The 19,001-nt window shown below is 40.1% G+C and overlaps 1 protein-coding gene across 2 annotated transcripts in view; it reads right to left on the bottom strand.

Annotated features, from left to right (window-relative positions):
• Ctnnbl1 (catenin, beta like 1) overlaps positions 1-19,001 on the bottom strand; it is a 162,529-nt gene that overhangs the window by 128,678 nt on the left and 14,850 nt on the right. Inside the window, exon 1 of one of the 2 annotated variants that reach the window (XM_013011093.1) lies at positions 18,619-18,645. The exons of the other annotated variant lie outside the window; for it this stretch is intronic. The gene's annotated coding sequence lies outside the window, so the exon portion shown is untranslated. Of the gene's footprint in view, positions 1-18,618; positions 18,646-19,001 lie in introns of those variants that run through there. 2 annotated transcript variants of the gene reach the window in all.

The following is a 19,001-nucleotide window of genomic DNA, read 5'->3' as shown; positions in this document are numbered from 1 at the left end:
TCTGCAGAACTTTCATCTCCACCATATCTCTGGGGAGCAGAAGTAGTTAACAGCCCTGTTTTATAAGCAAGGAGAAAGGATGCCTGAAATCTTTTAATAAACTCCTGCAAAGACAACCTGATCCCTTCTTCAAGCTGAATGTGACCTCTGCCAAGTTTGCGGGTTCACTATCACTGTAGGGCCCTAACTGACACAGACTGGAGGGACTTACATATTCTCACATGTATAAGACCTTGGTTCAGTTAAAAGAATATTGCTAACCCAACACATAATTTATTAAAGAATTCAGATGATTTACCTAGCATGCACAAGGCTTTGAGTCTGACTGCCAGCCCTATACTGCAAAAAGGAGAAAAGACGAGGGATGGTGGGAATAAGAGAAGGAAGCAGGGAAGGAACTTGTGAAGGAACCTGGAAGGGAGAGAGGAAAAGAAAGGGATGAACCTGAGCACAGAGCATATATAAAACAAATCCCACCTTGCTCTTGGAGCTTAATAGCCTATGAAAAAAGATGCTGTCAAAATAGAATGCAAGTTACAGGTGCAATTTGTGTTTTTAGAAGCTACATTTAAAACAACAAAAAGAAACAGGTAAATTTAATAATATATTTAATCCAATATATCTAAAATATTATGTCAATGTGTAGTCGATATAAAAAATGCTAATTTACCTTTTTCCACACTAAGTCTTTGGCACCTGGTATGTACTTAAAGTTATAGTCTATCTTCATGAGCCAAGTCTGTTTATGTACTTAACAGCCATCAGTGGCTAGTGGTTACCAGACAAAACAGCACAAGTCTAGAGGCCTTCCTGCTCCCTGATAAAGCCAAACTAGAGCCATCTTTCTACCAACCATGAATGAAACAGACTCTTAGAAAGCAGAAATCCTGACTGTGCAAGGTTCACATCAAAAATCATGAAATTAAGTTCACACCCACACCCAGAAAAAAAGTTGATTATGTTTCTTCAATATCCACCAGTGTGAGAACAATTGGTTCTATGTAACAAAACCAGAAGCTTGGTGCTGTCAAACTGAATTAACTCCTGGGAGCCAAAGGGCTTTGGACCCAGACTGAGCATATAGCACTCACAGCCAACCAGAGGTCAGCAGCTCAGGCCCTGCTCTCCTTTAGTCACTTCCAACCAACTGCAAGAAGCTTAAGCCATTCTTACCACTCACCTTTGGAGATTAATTTCCTTTGGTGTCTGAAAGGCATATGAAATCCCTCAAGATAAAGGAATAACAAAAGCAACGTTCTTAATAAAGTCTTTTCTTGGCTTCTACTAACCACAAGACTAAAAAAAATTAACTGTTAACTTTGGATATACCAGGGATTTTATAACCTCCATTCCCTGACTTACTCCCTAAATGGTGAATGGTATTTGTCACCATCCAACCACACGAGAAACAGGAAGGACTCCAACTTACTCAAAGCTTACAGGAGACTTCAAGATAATATATAGGAAGGAAGCCTTAACTTCTTAATAATCCTGCTGTGCATGTGTAACTTGGAGACAGAAATCCTCCTGGAAACAGAAATGTAGACATTCCCCCTAGAAACAGAAATGAAGATATCGCCACAAAAGCTTTGAAAGAGTTAAAAAATTAAATAAGCAATCTGTCTAGAGTACTCCCTGTGTACCCAGATAATATCCAACCTAAGCTTTAGGTTTCATTTTTCTACTCTCTCGCTATTTTTTTTTTAATTAAAAAGCAGCGAGAAGCTTCAGCTATAATGAGGGGCTGTGGGAGCATGCAGTTATATTGGGCTTAAAGTAATGTACCATAGGAAGAGGCTACATCACCAGAACGAATCCTAAATTAAAACTCCACCATGAAACCAACTCCATTTCCTCTGAGCATGCAATCTATATTATCGCATTTATGGTCTATCTCAACCTCAATTAGACTGAAAAGAGGGGGAGGGGCAAGAAAGGGAACTTCTATGATAACTAATAATGGTATCATTAAGATAAATTATAAAAACATAGTGCAATTATTAATGTGAAGAGCACATTTGTACTAGGATAAAACCATGTAAATGTGTGTATGTCTAAATATAGCTCAACAACCCAAATTACCTGACTAAGAAGAATACATAAAAGATGCTTTCACCCTAATAGAAGAAACAATGTTCAAGTCTATTACAGAGAACTTCAATGGAAACCTTCTGTAACATTGTAATAAACTAGGAATTCTTCACTTGGCACTAAAGAACTCTGATAACCTCAGAAAAAGAACATCCCGGTCAAGTAAGGTGTGCTGCTGCTTAATATCAAACAATAGGATATTTATCTTCTATCAAAAGAACTCTGAGCCCAGTATATTTAAGCAACTTATCCACAGTGAGCAAGAATAAAAGACTTCAGACCAGCACCAATAGCTTATACCTGTAATCTTACTACTCATGAGGCAAAGATCCAGAGAATCACAGCTATGAGGCCATAAAACTCTAATAAAATAACCAACAAAAAGCCAACAAAACTAACCAACAAAAGCTAGGCTGAAGGTGTGGCTCAAGCGGTAGAATGCCAGTCAAGCAAGCTGAACAAATTGTGAGTACCCAAGTACAAAACTCCAGTATCACAACAACGACAAAGAATTTAAGTCTTCAAATTCCCAAAGCAGTCCTTTGCCTTCTCTATACTAACTCAAGAAAGCTTGGAGAGAACATGAGAGAATGTTGAAGAAATCATTAGTAAGCAAAGCTATTGCTAAAATGCCAAGATCACAGAACAGTCCCTGTATTAGACAAGAGTCATCCACAGAAAACTTCTCATTCATGTGGTTGCTACAGCCAGTGATTTCTAACTTGTGAGCAGTGGTCATACCTTGAATATAATTTTTCGGAAGTCACATTTTCCTAAATTCAAATCCTGGCCTCTCTACTTAACAGTCCTGGAAGGTTAACCTATCTTCCCCATGCTTGAGTTTTCTGCCTATAAATGGGGAGCAACACCTCTTTACATACAGACAGAAAGACACACATATACACAGATATATACATAGACATATATGTGTGTGTATATATAGATAGATAGATAACATAAAGAAAGATGTTTCTAGAGTACGAAGCAGAGGTTAACCTATAGAAAACTACACACAGAACTCTCTTTGTTAACTTTGATTCAAAACTGATAAGGTTTGAAGATGGAAAGGGTTCCATTAATGGTTAGGTTTTAAAATGTAGATCCCTTTCTACTGTCAAAAGATTGACCTACACTGCCCATTCCATTTGTGCTTTTTGGTAGCAAACAACTGAGAAAAAACAAGAAGACAAGAAACACATTAGGATATTTGGTAACATTTTTCATTTGATTTATTTTTGAAATCCATACTTATAAGAATGATTATGTATTAATTCTACAGAAAATGCTTGTGTATACCTGATTCACAACCTCCTACCCCAGTTCTTCCCACTAAAAATCAAACCAGCCTTAAGGCCTCCTTGGTCTAATCCAACCATCTATCTGAAGTCTGAATCTCCTTTTAAAACATCTCTGATGAACTCTAGATAACAGAAACAACAGGATTAAGAAGAAAAAAAAATCTCTGGGCAGGCATAGACCGGACTTTCCTAACACCACTGACCAAATAATCTCCTCCTCAATCTGTATTCCTTCTATCTTGAGATCATTTGTTAGAGAATTCCGTAAATAGAGGAGAAAACTTCCCATTGACAATTTCCTTCCCTGGTACCTAATCTTTCTTTTTAAAGAATAGGTCTAACCTACCACATTTGGAAAAAAGAAAAAAAAAGGATCATTTCAAAACAGTAATCTTATTTAATTTTCCCATTCTGGTTGACTTTTCTTTTTCAGAATAAACAGTTTCAATGGGGAAACTGGAGGCAAGGGAGCACAACACAGGGGAGAAAAGGAAGCATATAATAATTTTGTCCTGCCATCAATTTGGGATTTTTCAATTTTAAAACTTTCTACTATCCCTTGAGATAATTAGACATTTAGAATGTCACAACCCAATCTTGTGGATGGATTGGTCTAACCAATCTGAAATGTTCAAAAATCAGCTGCTGATTACCTTTTGTCAGAATAAAAGGGAGTTTTCAAACATTCGTTCTTACCAGATGGTAGTGAGTAGCTTGACCCAGAAGTTACAGATGAGCTGCAATAATGAGTTTTTCCCTGCCTTTACTGGCTGCACATTCACTGGTGACATTTTGTAACTAGGACTTCTGGCTCAATCAATATTTGCAGGCATGAAACCTGCCAAAGTTAACATCAGGACTCCCTTGCAAATTTGCTTAAGGCACAACTGAAAAAGCTCAGTCTCTAATGCTGCCACTACCATCAGCCAAGATTCGTAATTAGAGATCAAAGTAATCAGAGAGAAAATTCCACACATCAATGAGTCTCTGTGATGACTAAACAAAATACATCACAAAGGGGTTCTATATAAATTATAATGTGCTATATATCAATGTAAGAAATTATCATGACCATATTTTTAGGAAATATATGAATGAAAATTCCAGATATCCATATATAATTAAATATTACATTTTTGCCAATCTACAAGACTCAAAGCTTACAAAAGAAAATCAAAGCTAGGCAATGGCTTTGATTCAAGTTCACACTTGTAATTCTAGCTACTCAAGATGCTGAGATACAGAGGATTCTGAGTCAAAGCTAGCCCAGGCAGAAAATCCATGAGGCTCTACCAGCAAAAAACTAGGTTGGAGGCATGGTTCAAGTGATAGAGCTCCAGTGGAACAACAAGCCAAATAGGCTGAAGGCTCTGAGTTCAAACCTCAATACCACCACCACCAACAACAACAACAAAACGAACAGAAAGAAAGAAAACCAATAAATTATGACTATTTAACACAGAGTTAAATCAGTTATTAAAAAGTCCTTATCAGGCACCAATGTCTGACTCCTAGCTACTCAGGAGGCTGAGATCTGAGGATCTTGATTCAAAGCCAGCCCAGGCAGGAAAGTTCGTGAATCTCTTATCTCCAATTAACCACCAAAAAGAGCCAAAAGTGGAGCTGTGGCTAAGGTGGTGGAGCGCTAGCCTTGAGCTCAGAGGCAGTGCCCAGGCCCTAAGTTCAAGTGCCAGGACTGACACACACACACACAAAAAAAGTCCTAAAGCACAGTATTATTCCCAATTAAAAGTAATTATCCATTATAATTAAGAATTATCCACTACTGGATAATGTGGTTTTTATCAATGTCTGCAAAGAAGGGAAATATATAGATATAACTCTTGATATATAGATACACATACACAATCCAAATCACCAACATTCTCCCTTATGATCTATAATCTGGTTCGCTGACAAATAAAATATATGTGATTTATGACGTTAATCACTAGTCATGAAGACTCTACTTAATCAATATTCCCTCCCTCTTAAAGTTCTTATTCTTTGTTAAAATCCGAATATATATATATTCGTCCTACCTCCAAAGGCTGTGTAATTTCTTTTTTAGAAGTACAAACTATACTTTAATGCCTATGATTTACTTTGACATCTTCTCTGATTAATTCTGCAGCTACATCAGAAAGCTGAATGCTGATCTGATTTCTTTATTTATCAAAGGTAACACAGGCAGATATTTGTATAACCACTGGAAGGTAAGTCATCTCCATTTTGCAGGCTTATTTGAATACATTCTGTCAGCTACCCCAGTACCATCACTCATTCATTCTAGAAGTATTTACTGAGCTAACAGAATCTCACCATCACTCTCTGAAGTGCTGGAGGGAAAACCTGACATCAGTCCAACAATGATAACAAGATAGCACTGATACTAAACATGTAACATGGTATAATGTTAGCATACCAATAACCAGGTTCTAGTGACTCACTAAAGAGTTACATGACCTGGGCTAAGTCATATGGTATCTAAGTGCTACCCTGTAAAAATGCTCTGCAATCTTAGAGGATTGTCTTACTAGTAGCAGTAAGATCAAATAAAAGAATATGAAGACTATAAGCAGATGATCACAAAACAGAAAGTACTAAGTATCCACCAACATATAAAAAGTGGCCCAATTTTATTAAAGACCAGAGAGATGTACCTTAAAACCATTATATGTCATTAGATTGACAAAAATGAAAAGATAAAATCTGGTAATAATAAGTGGTGATGAGGATATAGAGAAACAGGAACTATTAAAGCATATAAATGAGTATGAGGTAACAGGTGAACCCTAGTTACATTGAGATGGGTTTCAACTCAGGACCTTGTACTTGCTAGTCAGTTGCTCTACATTTGAATCATTTTCTGTCAACCTCTTTAAGAGTTGTTGTTGTTTTGTCATTATTCGTTTTGTTGTTGTTGTTGTTTGGTATGTTGTAGGGCTTGAACTCGGGGTCTGGGTGCTGTCCCTGAGCTTTTTTGATCAAGGTTAGCACTCTATTACCCTCCACTTCTGGTTTTCTGCTGGTTAACTGGAGATAAGAATTTCTCAAATTTTTTCCTGCCCAGGCAGTTTTAAGCTGTGATGCTCAAATCTCAGCCTCCTGAGTAGCTAGGATTGCAGGCATGAGCCACTAGCGCCAAGTAAGTTGGTTAGTTTTTGAGACTGGAGTTCATTTTATGCTCAGGCCAGCCTGGACTGTGATCTTCCTATCTGTGACCCCCTGTAGCTGGGATGTCTCAGACACAAACCACCATGCCCAGCCATTGGTCAAGATGGAGTCTCACTTCTTTTTTTGTTTGTTTTTGCCTAGGTTGATCATAACCTGGATCACTCAATCTCAGCTCCCAAATAGGTAAGATTACAGGCCTGGGCCAGTACACATACAACTTGAATATGTATATATTCTATGACTAAATCAGTACTTTATTCCTAGAGGTGTGTGTATGTATGTGTGTCTGTGGTTATACACTGAAAATTTTTTCACATACATACACAAAGAGATAAAGAATATTCACTGGGGCTGGGAAGGTGGCTCAGTCATAGAGCACTTGCCTTGCATGCTTGAGACCCGGGGTTCGATTCCTCAGCACCACATATGCAGAAAAAAAAAGCCAGAAGTGGTGCTGTGGCTCAAGTGGTAGAGCGCTAGCCTTGAGCTGAAGAGCTGAGGGACAGCGCCCAAGCCCAGAGTTCAGGTCCCATGTTCACTGGAGCATTTTGGTAGTATGAAAAAAAGTTCAATGACCAACGTATCAAATGCATAGAAATAAACAGATTTACAACAGAGACTGTTGGGGGGGGGAGCAGAGATGCACAATGAAAGACTTAGTACTTGTATGGTTTTTTTAATATATTTTTATTGTGAAAAGAATTATTGTGAAAATACTGTACAGAGGGGTTGCAATTACATGGGTAAGATAATGAGCACATTTCTTATCAAGCATTGTAGCCTCCTGCTTTGTTTCCCCTTCCCATCCCTTCGTATTCTTCCCCCCTCCCCTTCCCCCCCCCACCAAAGTTGTAAAGTTCATTTTCCACATAACGACTTGTACATCTCATTGTTGTAATGGGTCCTCCTGTATCCCTGTTTTAACAATTTGTTTTTTCCCTTCCCCTCCACATATACCAACATCATATATAGTGAAAGCAGGGGTTGTACCATGGGGGAGGGACATACAAGGCAACAAAGACATAATCTTATAAATATGTTAGAAACAATCGCATGAAAGATCTCTCTTTCTCTCTCTCTCCTCTCTCTCTCTGTCAGTCGTGGGGCTTGAGCTCTAGGCCTGGAGCTGTCCCTGAACAATTCAGCTCAAGGCTCATGCTCTACCACTTGAGCCATCGCGCCACTTCTAGTTTTCTGGTGCTTTTTTTTTTTTAATTGTGATTAAGTAATTACATAATTTCCCAAATTTCACAGTATTGTGGAATAATGATGCTCATTTAAAGTCACAAGCTCATTCTAACTTTCCTGGAGCAAATTGTCCATCACGTTCTATAACATATAATGGTGTACACATATACACCATACATGTGATCAGCAGCATGGGGATATTTAGTAGTGGTTAGACCAGATGAGTGGAAGTTCTTTGTTTCTTAAGTCCTGTTAATTTTGTCGTATCACCTAACATTTTGGATTTAACATCCACTTATCAGGGAGACCATGTACCGTTTGTCTCTGCTCTTGGCTTACCTCGCTCAACATTATTTCTTCTAGCTCCATCCATTTCCCTGCAAATGCCATTATTTTGTCATTTCTAATGGCTGCATAACATTCCATTGTGTATAGATACCACAATTTTTGGATCCATTCACTTGTATGTTTTTTAAAAAAGACCTACCATTTTTTTAGCAGAATGATATAGTTTTCTGTCTATCTTTAAGGGTAATGAAAAGCAGAGGAGGGCTACCAAAAACCAGCAGAAGATGCAGAACAACTCATGTTATCCTCTGATACTCTTACTGCTAAATAAGTTTAAAGGTTCATACAGCACACAGGGAACATTAAGATCACTAAGATCTTTCACAAACTTATTCAAGGGGACAGGGGAAAAGATGTGAGCATATAGCAGCATAGGTAGTTAGATTCAAAACTAGTTGTCAATCTGTTTATGGATTTGTTTAAATTGAAAATAGCAAACACATAAAATATGTTCCAGGGAAATGTGACTCAAACAATTTATTCAGAAAAGAACTGAGGATTTTAATAAATTTCAAATTCAATGAGTCAAAAGAAAAACCAGCTTTAATTTTTTTAAGCTAGTGTGTGTATAACAACATTCAGAAGCTTGGTACCAATTCAACATAGTTGCATGGAACTTTAAGAGAGGCATAAAAACTAGAAAATGGTTGAGTGGACAGGACAGGGTGTAGAAACCTTGCTACAGGAAATAACAGCAAGGGACCCAGAGATGATCTGGGAAGAGACCAGAGGTCATCTTGATCACTTAAATGATGCCTTCTGGGATTGGGATAGGTTCATCAGTGCTACCAGAAATGGCGGATCACCTTCCTTCCCCTTTTCCAACTAGAAGGACTCTGCTTCCTTTTAGAATATCCTCAAGTGCTCCAGCAAGCTTCTGAACTCCTTTAGCAGCAAATCAGATCTCCATTAGCACACACCAATATGCACTAGTAAATCTCCAACTCCTCCACTAAAATCATGAGCTAGATACTCCAGTGTAAGGAACCCTGGGATCCTCCTAACAAACACCTCAGCACCTAACAGTGCTGTGCCCACTAAACACTTTACCCATGCTGCTCAATCAGCAAGAGGAAGACTTTGGCTTCAGCACATATACACCACTATAGTGAATAAGGACAGAAAAGGCTCCCCACACACTGCAAGCATTCCAATAGAGTCTGAATTACATACTGAATTACAGCCCTTCAGGCTGGACTCTCTAGCTACTTATGATATCTAAGCCTTAACCTAACTTAAATGAAAACTATCTGACTGTTTTGCAAAACAGTAATTTAAATTTTTTAATGTATTTTGGAACCAGAGACATGGCTCAAGTACCAGATATGCACAGAAAAAATCAGAGCAATAGTATGTGGCCTCGAGTTCATGACCCAGTACCAGCAAAAACAAAAAACAAAAACGAACGTATTATAATCAAGGCACTGTGGCTCAAGCCTGTAATCCTACCTACAGACAGAGCCTGAGAGGTTGTAGTTCAAGGCTAACCTGGGCAAAAAAAAAAAGTTTGACCAAAGGCTGGTGCTGTGACATGCACCTGTTATCTCAACTACAAGGGAAGCACAATGACTAGTACTCTGGTATGCACCTGTGCTAGTGACATAGGAAAGCACAAAGAAGAGGATCACAGTCCAGACTGGCCTGGGCATAAAGTAAAACCTCTTGAAAATAACCAATGCAAAAAGGACCTGGTGGAGTAGCTCAACTGGTAGAGCACCTATCTACCAAGTACAAGTTCCTGAGTTCAAACCCCAGTACTATCCTCACACATACCAAAAAAAATTAAAGTTTCATTCTGTTGATAAGGCTTTAAAACTGTATAAATACCAGCCATGAACACAAGACAGAAACCAAGTATTACTTTGTCTATAGATTATATTTTATTTCAAACATAGTAAAATATATTTAGTATTTTAAGGTTATTATATAAAATATTTTGTACCTTTTTCTTTCTTTTTCTTTTGCGGGTAACAGAGCTTGAGCTCTAAGCCTCAAGCTCTTGCTTAACATTTTTGCTCACACCTAGAGCTCTATCATTTGAATCACACTTCAAGTTCTGCTGGTTCTAAACCTCAGTTCTCTGCCTTCTGAGTAGTGAAAATTATAGGCATGAGCCACTGCACCTGGCAATTTACAGTTTTAAGACAAGGTTCAAACTCAATAAATTTATTCTACTATCTGGATGACTCAAAGGGTGAATACTTTAGAGGGCTGTAAGAGAAAAGGATAAAGGTGCTAGTGTCTCACACCTGTAATCCTAGATACTCAAGAGGCTGAGATCTGAGGCTCTTAGTTGAAGCCAGCCCAGGCAGAGAAGTCTATGAGATTCTTATCTCCAATTAAGCAAGGGGAAAAAAAGCCAAAAGTAAGCATGTGGAGGGGGAAAAAACTCGAAGTGGAGGTGTGGCTCAAGTGGTAAAGCATCAGTCTTAAATAAAAAAGCCAAATGAGAGTATGTGACCCTGAGTTCAAGCCCCTGTACTGGCACAAGGAGGGGAGGGAGGAGTATGCACTTGGCAGGCAGCATGCACGCTGTGGTTGTGCAGGTTCCACGGAACACCTATTACATGCAACTGTGCTACCACAGCCATCACCAGACAGTGGAATATTGCCTCTGGCAATAGATGATTTTATTAGGAGGAAAGTGGGGCAAGGGAATGTTTAATTACTTTTTGTATAAGTTGCCTCTAAGGTCACAACCAAGATTCAAAACTACATTCTTCCCTCTGACAGAGGAGTTGTTGTGGGGGGAAAGGGCATATACTTCCAGGAGGAGCAGCAGGAGAAAAGAAAGAAAAGGGAAGATATAATTGGAAGGGTACATGAGTATACACTGATCATGTATAAGAAACTAACCACTTCATGTATGAACTCTTGCTCATCCATTGCTTAAGGGTTCTAATATGGCTTGGGTCTCCAAAGCTGAGTTCTCTAGCTGTTATCATTATTATTTCTCATACAACTTATCCAGGTAACTCTGTTAACACAGTAGCTGCCACATTTGTTTTAAGAAAGACAGAACTCAGATGGAACTTTATGGAAGTATCTTGTTTTTTAAAAAAGCAAACATTTAACATTATGGGTGAAAGTGTAAAGTCACAGTAAAACAGACTCTGCAGAAGCTAGGTATGGTTTACTTAACTCCCCCAGAAGGAATGAAGTATCTGATGTTATGGTTTCCATGGAAGCCTGTTGATGAGTCCATCACAGACAATGAAAAGAGATGGCTTCATGTCTGCTTTGGTTTAAGATGCACTCTGTTTCCCTCAACTCAAAGGTTTAGTATTTCTAGAAGCTTTACAAACTACTGACATTAGCAAAATACCTCCATCCCTAATAAATACAAGGATGAAGAATGAAGTTCTTCAATGAGACAACCTAGTGTCAGAAATATTTCCTCTACCTAGGAAAAATACAACGCTCTGACCAAGGCAATCAAAGGGAATTTTCTGGTAGCCTGGGCCACCTACAAACTCCCTGCACAAGCCCCGTCCCAACCACTCTTTCTTAGGGAGGCTATAAAATGGTTATTTCAAATTACTTTCTGCTTACTTTAAGAACATTTTAAGAAACTCAATCCCCTAGCAGGAACATCTAGTAAGCCTGACGAGCAAAATGCAATCATCACTGGGCAGAAAGAAACTCTGCCAAGGGTAAGATAAATAGGTAAATAAGTATCTTATATGCAAAAATAAATTTATCAGACTAAAACAACAATTTTGAACCTTTTTACTCTAAGGATTTGCTTGAACCTTTAGCAGGCTTGTTACTCTTTTTAAAAAAAAGATATCTGAACAGTACAACGACGTGATATAAAGACAGTAGTATAAGTTACTAGAGCTTCACTTCACTCAAAGGAAAGTGCATTTTCACAAGCAAGTTTCCTCTATGGGTGAATCTCCAGTCACTTACACCAAGTCAGAGAGAGCCATCAACGCAAACTACCCATTAGTTGTCAATTTAGAATGTCTTCAGAAAGCTAGCCCCAGAGCTCCACTGATATCTTTTCAACAACCTCTTAATCTTGTTTATAACACCTGTGTTAAGGCAGCCTGACATCAATTCTATTCACTTGTCTCAGACTGAAATTACTTAGAAACTTGAGAATTCCAGTAAACATGGAAAACACAGAGATAGCTTGTCTGAAAGATCCTGTACATAAGGGAATCTGGCCACCTTTTGTAAACAAAGCTGCATCAGTGAGCCAGTCTGGGCTTTAAAAAGGCAAAGTTAGATATAAATCTCACAGTGAACGGGATGCACTATGTTTCACAGACTGTAAGGTTTAAAGAACCCTTACAGAGCTGGGTGCCAGCAGCTCAAACCTGTACTTCTAGTTATAAGAAGGCTGATATATGGAGGACAAGGTTCAAGGCCAGCCTGGAAGAAAGTCCCAGAGACTCCATCTCCAAAATAACCAGCAAAAAGCCGGGCTGGAGGTATGGCTCAAGTGGTGGAGCACCAGCAGAGCAAGCAAGCAAGCCTGGAAAGTTCAATGACCTGAGTTCAAATTCAGTTCCACCATGGGGCTGGGAAGGTGGCTCAGTGGTAGAGCGCTTGCCTTGCATGCATGAGGCCCTGAGTTCGATTCCTTAGCACCACATAACCAGAAAAAAAAAAAGCGGGAAGTGGCGCTATGGCTCAAGTGGTAGAGTGCTAGCCTTGAGCTGAAGAGCTCAGGGACAGCGCTCAGGCCCAGAGTTCAGGCCCATGACTGGACCCAAAAAAAAACCAAATTCAGTTCCACCAAAGAAAAAGAATCCATAAAGAACTCCTCATGTAGCTTCTTCACCAAGTGACTACACAAACTATACAATTAACACTAACTATGCCAGAAACTTAAAAATTAGTTTTTCCCTTAATCCTCACACAACTCCTTTAGGGAGGTAATTCATTTTCCATTTCTAAAATGAGGCTGTCAAGACACAAAAGGCTTACTTAACGAATTGCACAAAGTCCAGGAGCTAGGAAATGGTGGTAATAAGGTTTAGTAAGTGTCCGGCACACTACACCTGACAACATCATGCTACCCCCTGTGATGGGAGTCAGCCTTCCTGATCCAGCTTCTGTGCTTACTACAGATTTGTTTCCTGAGGTTCTTACACTGTAGGAAACATAAAACACAGAAGAAATTGATGCTAAACAAGTCCCATGCATAGGGAAATATGCAGTGAGAAGATGATGGACTTTAATAGCCACATGTGATGTTGTTATGAGTATGACTTAAGACAAATCAGTTTCAACCCTCCTAGTGTTGTGGGATACATATATAGAGGTACCTAATGCAGAAAAAGTACTCAGTAAATGTGTATGTATGTATATATACATAATGGAAATGAACAGGCCAGATACAACATAAAATAAAGCCTAACCTTGTTATTCTATATGGTCTCATTTCTTTCCCATTTGGCTGTGTGAAGAGAAAAGTCATTATGGCCCTCAGTCAAGTTAAGCGCTGGCAAATAAATGAACCAATCAATCTCTTGCTTTAGGGTCAGAAGCAACCTGTCTTTAAAAGAAATGTCAGTCAGCTCAGGTTACTCTAGGAATAGGATCGGGCTTTCATGAAGGCTATCTACTGTAAGTTAAGACAAGTTTTGCCCAACCCACACAAGTTTCCTATGACTAGGGCCATAATCATTCCCCAAAACAGCTTAATCTACACCCCACAAAGAAAGAAGAGGCAAAAGAAAGAAGCCAACTGGGGAGGTGCTAAACCACAATAGGAAATGATACCTAGAAGAGACCCAAATACAGTCCCAATAATAGATCACTGTTTTATTCCTCCCCATTCCTCTGCTTTAGTAAAGCACTGATCTGGTCACTGCTCCGGAGGAAGAGTGAAAAGCACATAATCAACTAATTCCAAAAAAGAATGATACTCAGCTGGGTGGCAGTGGTTCATGCCTATAACCGTAGCTACTCAGGAGGCTGAGATCTGGAAGATCTCTGTTCAAACCCAGCTCAGGCAGGAAAGTCCATGACACTTTTGCTATAGCTGGACTAGAGGCATGGCTCCAGTGGTAGAGTACCATCCAAGCAAACAAGCTGAATAAGCACAAGGCCCTAAGTTGAAACTCCATACCAGAGAGACAGACAGACAGGAGAGAAAGAGAGGGAGAGAGAGAGAGAGAATATGACACTCATGGCAGACTAGAGGCAAGTATAGCTTAAGTGATGGTACCATTCTGCCATATTCTACTCTAGCAAGTATTGTTCTCTTTTTTCATTTTAAACTGCTTTCATCCACTGGAGCCCTCTCCTAGGAAGAAGCTTCCACCATCTACTTCCTGGATGTCATTGGCAAGTTACTCACTCAGTAGGCTTCCCCTCCTCATCTACAAAGTGGTAATAAGCCTCCTTAGGGCTGTCATTAGAATGAGATGGGGTAACATGCCTCAGTCACACAGCACAGAACCTAGCTCTCAATGGGCTTCAATACCTAAGTTCCAAGCCTTTGTTCTACTCTTCTTGCTAGATGACAACTGTGCTCCTCAATGAGCTGCTTGTCATCCACTTCAGATAAGGAACATTATCCCTACAAGGGACTGCCTTCTCCCAGAAACACAAAGACAAGCTGCCAACTGAATGGCAACCTGCCATTAATGCAGAGGTGAGACCAGAAACCCAGCTGCTCACTCCCTTACTTGCTATCTTGTCAGGCACAGTGTCATGCTCCTGAGAAAAACCATGCTCTGCACTCAGCCATCACAACGTACACATGGTCAGAAGGGCCTCTGCCTTCTTACAAGGTGAAGCAGGGCTAAAAATTGCTTTTTTAATTAAAATAAGACTTCTTTAACCCCCTGCTGACAATCACAACTAGAATGTGGAGCCCAGTACCAGACAGTTAACCCATCCCCATCCTGCTCTTATGGTGGCTTGAAGCATTCAGAGGAGGGAAGGAAACTTACTAATTTAAACAAAATGTTTAATCTTCTAATTATGGGACAGGCTCCAAGAGGATGGAAAGTGATTTGCAATCTTCATTACTGAATCCCATGTGACCCCTGGCATAAGTCATGTCAGCTAGAGGCAGATGCCATCTCCTTTCCCCCTCTGAGCCTTCTGTGTCCTTGCGAGTTCTGTGAGGTTGGAAGAAGTCTTTGTTAGAAAAGAGGTAGAAGAACCAGAATTTGTTTCCCCTAGTTCATTATGCTGAGTGAAGCATAGGATTCCCCAGTGATAAAGCCAGGGAGGTAATATTCAGTAACTTTACCCTGCCAGCCAGAGGCCCTTTGAAACTATGATGTCTTATAAAAGAGGGAAAAAAAATGCCTCGCTCAGATGGTACTTAAGCAATGTTATTCATTTACTGAACACTCCTGTCACTGAGGCTAAGAGATGCATCGAGAATTAGGGTGGTGCCTACTAATGGCACCTCTGGTCAGAGAGAAATCTGTTTCTCCACAGATATGCTTGTCTCTGAGCTAATTTGTTATCTCCACCCGTTCAGATCTCTATGTGCTAACTCAGGAGGAAAAGTCTCTGCCAACCAGCTCTGACAAGTCTGATGGCTGCACTCCCACTGGAGAATGGCAGAGGCAGCCAATGCAGGCAATTATTCCCTTTCACTAAGTACAGTTCCTTTCAAGTTTCAGGTTGTTGGTTGGGTTTTTTTCATGTTTGGTGGTGGTGGTGTTTGTTTGCTTTTTATTTTGAAAACAAAAAGAGGCCATTTGCAGACACTGTTCACCAGTCACACTACGGGTAGAAACTGAAATGTCCTCCCAAGCTAACAGAAAAAAGGATGTGTTGGAAGTAACCAGAAATAGCTAAGCCCCCTTAATTATCCACTATAATGTACAACCAGACATGGAGAGGATGGCTACAGCAGATCTGGGCAGAACAGCAAAGACATTTAATCATCAGTCCAAACCATCTGCAACTGTTTTGCTGAAGCCCATACTTTATGAGCTTCCAAAGCTTCCTACACAAGTTCCCAGGTGCTAAGGGTCGGCTGCATTGCCCTGGGGTCTGCCAGGAGCTTCTTTCTTCATTCTCTGCAGGCCAAGGTACTCAACAAAGGGCATTATGCCTACATTTTCTGTGCCAAGCCTGGCACTAGAAGAGAGCTACTTCTTGATTAAGCCAGAACACAGATTAAATGTTTAGACCAGAAGATTTTGAAAACAACCGAGGTGGCAACGCAATTATCCCTGGGAGAACATGGCTTCAGCTGCAGTCCTCATAGCACAAAGATGAGTTCTGCACCCCTCAACAGCCACGCTGGCCAGACTGCTCCTCCACAGTCAAGTCTCCATGCCAAAGATGCAGGATCTTTTAAAACAAAACCAGACTGGGTCACTCTACAACTTAAGATACAAATCAGCTTCCCATTTGTACTGAAAAGTAAGTCCAAAGATGCTAGTGTACCCTCTCCTCCCCATGGCTGACTATCCCTTCTTCACCCAAGCTGTAATGATACTGACCCAATCCTACAAGCTTGTTCCCATCCTGTGGCCTTTGTGTCAGGCTTTCCCTCAGCCTACACTGCTATTCCACAGCTCTTTGTATAGCTGGATCTTTCTCACTTAGCTCTCAGATCAAACACCACCTCCTTGAAAGGCCGACTAAAACCTGAAGTAAATAACCATATCCCCAACCTTATGCTGCTAGATCAGCTCATGTTTTCCTTCATATCATACTTAACATTATCTTTCCATTGAATATGTATTCACTTGTTTAGCTACTCTTATTTGTAACTGTTTTCCCTGTTTACTGTCAGACTTGCCTCCCTGGATATAAGTTCCATAAAGACAGGGACTGCAACTATCTTGTTTCATGTAACACCTTACACTTACCAGATACTTAATAACTAAGTGTTAAGGATTAAAGACTGGAAGATTCAATATGCATCACTAGCTCAAATGAAATTTATTAAGTATCCTCCCCCAATTTGGATTGGCTCATAACCTGATTGTAAGCATTATGTCACAGTGGCCTAGAAACAACAACAAATAATATTGTCTCTCTTTGCCAATTCCTGGTGAATGACTAGAAAACAATGGTAAAGCTCAGTTTGCCACAACTGAGATGGAGAACTCCCAGACTGTTGGAGTATCAGAACTGGAAAATCTGCCTACCTCTGGGGACCCAGAGTCCTCACTAATGAAAGCCAGAGAGCACATGTACACACCAAGTCTAAAAGAACCCTAATGTATCAATGAGGAACAAGGAGAAATAGTCTCTCTTGGCTGAAAACAGCCAAAAATCAAGCATAAGAGAGGAACTGGCGGAGGCACAACCAGGCCAAGACAGGCATAGAGGGTCTCAGATTATTGCTATAATATAGTTTTCATGGGCTGGTATGTGAATTTGGATATAACACTGGCTAAAGGATAAAGAAGGCAGTTAGAGCGGTAAATGGCTTATCTCCAGAAAGCTAAGAAGCCATGAAAGAAAGGGACATCATAGAAGGCCAGGTTAATTAATAGGCAACAATAATTGCTCAGATGTTCTCCCATCCCTAAGACAGCATTGATGTGCAAAAAGATGCTACAGAAAATGCTCCACAGAAAAAGTCATGCTAGTATCTCATGGAAGAAGTCTACCAAGAATACTAATGCCTCATTCAGACAACAACCTTTACTCCGTATGACACCATTAAAAGAAAGAAAACAAAAGGCTAAGAGGAGATATAATTCCATCAACGAAGCAGTAACACTAAGCAGTGGCAGCTGACACCAAGGAGAAGCATGAAAAACTATTTTTAAAAAAAGGCACAAGTGGGCTGGGAAGGCGGCTCAGTGGTAGAGTGCTTGCCTTGCATGCATGAGGCCCTGGGTTCAATTCCTCAGCACCACATAAGCAGAAAAAAACAGGGAGTGGTGCTGTGGCTCAAGTGGCAGAGCACTAGCCTTGAGCAAAAGCAGCTCAGGGACAGTGCCCAGGCCCTGGGTTCAAGCCCCGTGAGAGGCAAAAAAAAGAACAAGAAGAAGAAGAAAAAAAAGAAGAAGAAGCCAGACACCTGTGGCTCGCACCCATAATCCTAGCTATTCAGAAGTCTGAGATCTAAGGACTGTGGTTCAAAGCCAGCCCAGGCAGGAAAGTCCATGAGACTCTTATCTCCAAATAAAACCACCGGAAAACTAGAAATGGCGCTGTGGCTCAAGTGGTAGAGCTAGCCTTGAGCTGAAGAGCTGAGGGACAGTGCCCAGGCCCAGAATTCAAGCCCATGACCAACCATAAAAAAGACAGACGGACGGATGGAAGGAAGGAAGGGAGAGAGAGAAAGAGAAAGAAAGAAAGAAAGAAAGAAAAGAAAGGAAGGAAGGAAGGAAGGAAGAAAGAAAGGAAGGAGAGAGGTTGAGAAGTACTGGCACAACAGACCTGAAGACCAATGGAACAGAAGATCCAAAATAGATCCATAGACAACAAAGATCTAATATTTGATAAAGGAGCCAAAACATAGGCTGGAAGAAAGTCTCTTCAACAATAGTACTGGTGAAACTGGATATCCACATGCAGAAAACTGGAGTATATGTATATGTATATATATCTCCTTATATATTACCTTGCACCAGCATCGATTCAAAATGGATCAAAGACCTCAATATAAGACCTGAAAGGAAAAAAAACTATTACAGGAAGGAGTAGCTGAAGCATTAGAGCTCTTGGGCACAGGTAGAAACTTTCTGATATCAAAGAAAGACTTGATAAATGAAACAGCATTAAATTAAAAAGATTCTGCATGGCAAAGGACATAGTCAACAAGCTAAAGAGACAGCCTACAGAATGGGAAAAGACTTGACAGCTACACAGACAATGGTCTAATATCCAGAACATACAGAGAACTTAACAAATTAAATCCTCAAGAAACAACCCAATTAGGGGCTGGGAAGGTGGTTCAGTGGTAGAGCACTTGCCTTGCATGCTCGAGGCCCTGGGTTCAATTCC

This window comes from Dipodomys ordii, unplaced genomic scaffold, assembly GCF_000151885.1.
Source record: "Dipodomys ordii isolate 6190 unplaced genomic scaffold, Dord_2.0 Scaffold13, whole genome shotgun sequence".
Taxonomy (NCBI): Eukaryota; Metazoa; Chordata; class Mammalia; order Rodentia; family Heteromyidae; genus Dipodomys; species Dipodomys ordii.
This window is presented reverse-complemented; position numbering and strand designations above follow the sequence as displayed.